The following is an 8,110-nucleotide window of genomic DNA, read 5'->3' on the forward strand; positions in this document are numbered from 1 at the left end:
AGCTTGGATTACAAGTGCACACCACCATGCCCAGCTAATTTTTTGTATTTTTAGTAGAAATGGGGTTTCACCATGTTAGCCAGGCTGGTCTCGAACTCCTGACCTCAGGTGATTTGCCTGCCTCCATCCCCACCACCATAAGCCCATTTCCTCATAAGCCAAAGTGATAGGATGGGCAGTGATAGGAGTGACTGAGTGATTGATTCTGACCATCATGGGGAAATTGGTTCTAGATTGCTTCTAGAAAAGCAATGTGCTAATGAAAACTCTTTAGAAAGAATGAATTAAATAAAGCAGCAGTTCAGAAAGGGAAAAAAATAATTGAAAATCCTAAGATAGACATCCTAGGTCAGGAATCTCAGTTATATCCCAGAGCGATATTAGGAGACAGTGAAAAATAAAAGCAAATTATTGAGTATTTGAAAGGAATGAGTGATTAGTTTTATCCCTTAATCTTCTCCCTTTCCTTCTTTTTAAATTCTGATCACACCAAAAACATGAACTGTGTGTGAGGCATGACAAGGGCATGGTTCACATGAGGGGACTCCTCAATGTGTCCTGAATGAGCAATGTTAGAAGACCTTGGCTCTCTGTAAACCCTTCTTGCTTTCTAAATCCGTACTTTCTACTCTTACAGTTCCATTTCCACTTTAAATCCTGTGCTACTGTTGCTCTCTTCTTCTCTCTAGGGGATGGAAAATGAGCTCTGGATTTCTACTTGCTTGTGGTAGCTATTTATTTTAGTTCACAGATGATATTGCTATTGATATAAAAAGTAGCAAGGATGCATAAGTCAGCATTTGGTGGCCAATGTTTCATTACGTTCAAGTCAATATTACCTGGTAGAATTACAGTGTATTTGTTACTATGTCACTCGGGTGAGTTTTCCTAATTAACATTTTCATGTCTGTCACTGATTGATAAACAGTTTTGCTTCTTGCTTGCTAGTAATTGAGAATCAGTTCATCAAAATAACTGGTTTGACTGTATTTCATTAGAAGAGTCAACCATCTATGCCAGTTGATGACTCTTTCATGTGTCTAATACTAACATTTTTAAGCGGCGTGACTGGCCTGGGAGTCAGAGTCCTCTGGGTGCCAGTCCCAGCTCTGCCTCTGAGGCTGTGGGGGCACTTCAACCAGAAAAAAAGCAATTGTGATATATGTAAATATAATATAATACTGAGCATATAAAATAACACAGAGATACAACACAGATACGGCAAAAACCATGATTACTTTTACATCAACCTATAGATTTATAAATATAGATGTAGTTAGGCCCAAAGTTACAAACTTAAAAGATACAAAAGTAACATTCCAGTTAGGGTGTGATAAGTGAAGTCAAAGAATTCTGAAGTCTTTGCATTAATCAGGAAGAGGACAAAAATCTCAGTCAATATTGGATTTTAATGAGTCAAGGATGTATGCTCTAATTTCTGGGGTAACCACTTAAAAATGTTAAAATGGCAAATAACTTCCAGATTCATGATGAGTAAGAAACAAATGGAATGATAAAAAAATGCTCAATTTATCCAGACAAATTGGATAAGTAAAAGAAATACTCAAATATATTCCAAAGAAAGCAAGAAAGGAGAGAAAAAGGAGAAAGGAACAAATAGAACAAACGGTCATTAATAAAAAATATATATTTAAATTCACATGTATCAGAATTACATTACATTACATAGAAATGCTCAAATTAAAAGACAAAGATTGTCAGATGGAATAAAAAAATACACCTCTATATGCTATTTATAAAATGCCCATCTGACCAGGTGCGGTGGCTCACGCCTGTAATTCCAACAGTTTGGGAGGCCGAGGCGGCAGATCACATGGTCAGGAGTTCAAGACCAGCCTGACCAACATGGTGAAACCCCATCTCTACTAAAAATACAAAAATTAGCCAGGCTTGGTGGCGCGTGCCTGTAATCCCAGCTACTCAGCAGGCTGAGGCAGGATAATCGCTTGGAACTGGGAGGCGGAGTTTGCAGTGAGCTGAGATAGCACCACTGCACTCCAGCCTGGTGACAGAGCGAGACTCTGTCTAAAAAAAAAAAAATAAGATGCCTCTCTAAACTCATGGATATAGAAAAGTTGGCAATAAAAGAGTAAAAAGTCTCTTCTTTGGGAATATTTAATAATCATACATTTGTATGCATGTAGTAATATACTCTGAATCCTATAAAGCAAAAATGGATGGTACTACAGAGAAATAAAGTTGTGCGTATTATGGGAGACTTTAACACCTATCTCTCTGTAACTTATAGACAAGCAAACAAATATTCCAATAAAGATATATAGAAGGTTTGAACATGATCAAAAACTTAATGACACACATAGAACACAGAATTCATACTCTTTTCAAGTACACATAACACACTTAACAAAATTGACCACATGCTGAGTCATAAAATAAGTTTCAACAAATTTCAAAGGAATGATAGCTTGCAGAGTATGTTCTCTGACCAAAATGCAGAAGAAATCAATTAAATCGATAATTTAAGACCTTCTCACAAAGAAAATACCAGCCTCAAATGACCACTCAGTAAATTCTACCTAACATCTAAGGAATAAACAATGCTAATATTCACAAATACTTTCAGAGACTAGAAAAGCAGAATTTGTTTTTTGAGGCCAGCCTAACCCTGGTATTAAAATTGAAAAGGACATTATCAGAGAGAAAATTTTCAGGCTAATCTCACTCAGGAGCACAGACGTGTAAATCCTAAACAAAATCCTTGCATACCACATGTATATGTAATAATGCCTCATGACCAAGTGGGTTAATTTCAGGCTAGTTTAGCATTTGAAAATTCATTTGTGTACATCATTAATGTAATTTTCCTGCCAAAAATGTTTAATCTGAATTTAGTGATGAGAAAAATTAAATTCACACTGGTATTTTTCAAAACAACTATCTTGGACTCCTAAAAATGTCTATGTGATGAAAGAAAACAAAGATAGAAAAATATTCTGGATTAAAGGAGAATGAACAGAAGCAACAACTAAATGCTATGCAGGATCCTAGAGAGGATTCTGAATTTTTAAAAAAGGCTACAAAGGACATTATTGACACAATTTAGGAAATTTGAATATAAATTATACATTAGATAATATAACTTAATGTTAAATGTTCCAAATATGATCATTGATTTGTAGGAGAATGCCCTTGTTTTTAGGGGAGAAAAAGAGGAATACTCCTTGTTTTGGGGAGAGACAAAGACCGTGCTCTCCCCTGTGCTGTCCCCTCTGCCATGTTGTCCTATCTGTCTCTTTTTGTAGAGACAGGGTCTCATTATGCTGCCCAGGCGGGCCTTGAACTCCTGACTGAAGCAATCCTCTCCCCTTCACCTTCCAAAGTGCTGGGATTACAGGTGTGAGTCATCACACCTGATCCCAGAAAGAAATATTTAGGGATAAATTGCCTTGATGTCTGCAACTAAATCTCAAATAGCTCAGCCAAAAACAAATCTCAAATGGCTCCAATGGCTGAGCCAAAACCCAAACTGTGTGTGTGTGTGTGTGTGTGCGCATGCACACATGTGTGTGTACATAGATAGTAAAGCAAGTGAGGCAAAATATGAACAATTGGTGAATTCAGATGAAGGATATGATGTGAAACTTCACCGAAGCTTTGAAATTTTTTAGAATAAAAACTTGGAGAAAAATATATAGAAAAAAATTTATAAGGATTTTCCTGGAGAAGGAAAAATTTAAATAACAAAATGTAAAATGGCTACTGATGTGAAGGAAATTAACAATTAAAATAAGGTGATAATGTAAAGTGACTTTAAGAGAATGCACAACGAAAAGGAATTCCTCAAAGAGGACTGAAAGCATTGATGGTCAGAAAAAGATCATGTGCTTTAAAAAGAAGAAAGAGAAAATCAATATAGTCACCACATGTACAGAAGAAAGAAGAAATCATATCATCCTTTAAATAGATACACATATCCTTTGATAAAATTTATCATTCACAGTCTGACCAACATGGTGAAACCCCGTCTCTACCAAAAATACAAAAATTAGCCTGGTGTGGTGGCATGTGCCTATAATCTCAGCTACTCAGGAGGATGAGGCAGGAAAATCGCTTGAACCCGGGAGGAGGAGATTGCAGTGAGCCAAGATGATGCCGTTGCACTCCAGCCTGGGCAACAAGAGTGAAACTCTGTCTCAAAATAAATAAAATAAAATAAAATCACTTTCTAAATACCAAGAACAGTCAGAAAATGGAATTTTTAAAAGGATACCATTTGCAATGGTACCATAATATATCGAGTACCTCTGGATAAAACTAACCAAATGTAGACCCATCAAGGCATAGATTCTTTGTTTCAGAAATATTGGAGAGCATCCTGGATTTTCCTTGCCTCTACTTCAGCTTGACGTCCTATCTTGGATATTGAGAATATTTTTTTTCTTGCTCTCCCTGAAAAATATCCCTCCACCCTCTTCACAAAGTGCCCTGTTTAAAGCCTGCTTATGTGCTTGCCTGTACCGCCCCAAAGAGAGCCTTGTCATCTTAGTCAAGTGAATGCGTGCCTTGTTGGAGGATGTGAGCAGGAAAATTCACTGCTCCTCAAGGCTTCACTAATCAAGACCACCTGTGTCATTTCTGCAGCCCCCCCCCCCCCCCCCCGAATGCATGATTGGGATGGACGTACAGACACTCCCTAACATACCATTGTTCGCTTGGAATTCTTTCACTTTACAGTGGCGTGAAAGCGATACTCATTCAGTACAAATTGTACCTCAAATTTTGAATTTTGATCTTTTCCTGGGCTAGTGCTATGTCATAGGATACTCTCTTGTGACGCTGGGCAGTCGCAACGAGCCGCAGCTCCCAGACAGCCACGGCATCACAAGGATAAACAAGTGAGGTCTACAGTGTGTTGTGCTGCCTGTTGACTGTGCCCAGCTGCAGGCTAATGGAAGTGTTCTGAATATGTTTAAGGGAGGCTGAACTAAGCTATGGTGTTCAGTAGGTTAGGTGTATTAAGTGCATTTTTGACTTAGAATATTTTCAGCTTACAATGTGTTTATTGGGAGGTCACACCATCATAAGTTGAGGAACATCTGTACTTGGCAGTTGGAGTAACCCCCAAGTCCTTGGCCTGTGGAATAAGAGCTACCATGGTTGGGTAGGCAAGGTTGGAGCACCTGAAGCTACCTCTCCACATTCCTGTTCCCCCACCAACCAAGATGATAAATCAAAGACGACATCACATTCTAGGGAGTTGATGGGGGAGACTAGTGCCACTCTTAAAATTCTAAAGGATGCAGGAGTGGTGGTTTCTATTCCTCATCACATCTCTCCATTAGCCAGTAGGGCACAGAGACTAGATGACAATTATGGAGAATGACTGCATATTATTGCAAACTCAGCCAAGCAGTAGCCCCAATTACAGCTGCAGTGCCAGGTGTAGTATTGTTGCCAGGGCAAATTAGTAAGGCCTCACCTACATGATATATGGCTGTTAAATGGGGGGAATTTACTTATTTTTAAGCTAATCATAAAAGAAAATCAGAAATAATTTGCATTCCTATGGAATGGACAATATTATTTACACTTTTGTCTTAGAGCTATGCTAATTCTCCTGCCCTCTGTCATAACTTAATCTGAATAGATTCAAACTATCTGAGCATCCTGCAGAGTATCACAGTGATCCATTATGCTGATGACACCATGCTGACTCAGCAGGAGGAGTAAGAGGTGCTCCTCAGTATGACCCAGTACACTGGAGGCCTGGGTAAAACAAGCATGCTGGAGAGGGTGGGAGATAAACCCTATGAAGATGCAGAGTCCTGCCATTTTGGTAAAATAGATGGTGGCTGCTTTCTAGCCATACTCAGTGGTGGCCTTGAAAGAGCAGCAATGAAAAATCTTCCCATTGGCAGCACTTTGAGTAGCATACTTGGTCATCCACCTTGTGTGGAAGGAGGAGTAAGGTGCATATATATATGGAGTTATGAGTGGTGGTGAATGGCCTGGCTAGCTAGCCAGGACTCTGAATGTACTAGAATACCTGAGACAAAGGAGATATGGGATAGAGGCATATAAATCGGTATAGGGAGTAAATACTACTTGTTATTTTTGTATCACATGTAATGTCCATTAAGAAGTGTCCACCCCGGAAGAGGGACTGAACAACAAAGTAGGCAAAATGACTGGACTGGTTGACATTAGCCAGTTTTTGTCACCAGCCACCCCACAACAGGCACAATGGACTCATGAATGAAGTGGACACAGTGGCAGAGATGGAGGCTATGCAAGGATCAACAGCACGGACTCCCACTTACCAAGACAGATTTAACTATTGGCCCCTGGCATAGCTAATCTACTCACAGGAGAGAACAACACTGAGCCTCCAATATGACACTATTCCTTGAGGAAACCAATCAGCCACTCGGCGGCAAGTTGACTTTATTGAGCCCCTTTCATCCTGGAGGAGCCAGAGATTTGTTCCCACAGGAATAGAGTGCCTGATGCACAGGCACAGAATCCCATAAATCAGATCGCCCAAAGAGCAGAGCCACACTATAGTGAAGATGTGCAGGAGTGGGCCCGTGCCCATGAGATTGACTGGTTGTATTACGCTCACACCCTCCAGAGGCAGCCAGGCTGGTAGAATTGGAGTATACTACTGGAGGTGCAGGTGAGGTGCCAGCTCAGGGGCAATTGTCTGCAAGCATGGGGTGCCATCCTTCAGGATGCAGTAGCTGCACTGAATCAGAGATTTCTATGTGTCACTGTGTCTCCAATATGGTCCTGGATCCAAGAGGCAAAATCAGGCAGTGGCCCCACTTACCTTCAGTGACTCACTGGAGAATTTTATTCTCTTCATCCCTGCAACTTTGCGGGGGTTGGAGGCCCTGGTCCCGTAAGGGGGTGCACTTTTGCCAGAGGAAAAAGCAAGGGTATTGTTAAACTATAAGCTAGGACTGACACCTGAGCACCTTTGACTCCTTATGTCTAGGGAGCAGCAGGAGCCCCTGTGTTGGCAGGGTTAATTGACCATGATCAGCAGGTAGGTAGGGCTGCTGTTCCACAGTAGGGGCAGGAAGGATATGTGTGGAACCTAGAGAATACACTTTGGTGTCCTTGGTGCCCCTTGTCTAATTGTAGCTGTGAATGGACAAATATAGCAGCCCTGGCCCAAGAAGGGCATGGTCACCAGGGCTTAGACTCCTTAGGAATGAAGATTGGTGCATGTCCAGATGAGTGGAACTGTTAGCTGAGGGTGAGTGGAATTTCAGTCGTGGACAAGGGACATGATGAGTCCAGTTGTGGCCCTGGGATTATTTGCATGTCTGGGGTCCGAGAGGACCACACTGACACAGCCTTGATTTTGACACCATGGAAACGAGGCAGCTACCTGAAACCTCACTCACAAGTGGTATGTCTGTTGTATTCAGGAAGGAGTCATTTCTTTCTATATCCTCCTTCCTTGTTATAAAAACCTAAATTATAGGTAATAAAGAAGAGTGGAGTATGTCGAAAAGTAAAGCCTTAGTTTTCAATTATTTTCTACTCGGAGAACTCATAGCACAGGTATGAGGCTTTCTCCTTCCTCCCCCTCTTGAACATAATAACAACTCCGATAAGAGGCGGCAGGCATTCTCTGAGCATGCTAACAAAATATGCTCACAGGAGTGTCAATCTGTGAAAGGTCTGATTATCTCAAAATGCTCTTGCTCTCTAGAAGCAAACCACAGAGACCTCTCTTCCATCTCCTCCTCACCAGCTCCTGGCAACCAACCTCAGCATTATCCAGCCGGGATCCAGAGTCACAAGTGTAGTTTTAGGAGCAAAAAGTGTTTAACAATAAGACCCTGCATTTTTACGATGAACTCAGAAAGGAAGCTTTTTACAATTAATTTTCCTCTCAACCTCCCCCTTAGCGATCATTAAACAGCTGTAGCGAAATTATTATCTTTTCTTTATGGAATAAAAAATAAAACACAGGCTGGGTGCGGTGGCTCACGCCTGTAATCCTAGCACTTTGGGAGGCCGAGGCGGGTGGATCACATGAGGTCAGGAGTTTGAGACCAGCCTGGGCAACATGGTGAAATCCCCATCTCTTCTAAACATACAGAAGTTAGCTAGG

This window comes from Pongo abelii, chromosome 3, assembly GCF_028885655.2.
Source record: "Pongo abelii isolate AG06213 chromosome 3, NHGRI_mPonAbe1-v2.0_pri, whole genome shotgun sequence".
NCBI classification, from domain to species: Eukaryota; Metazoa; Chordata; class Mammalia; order Primates; family Hominidae; genus Pongo; species Pongo abelii.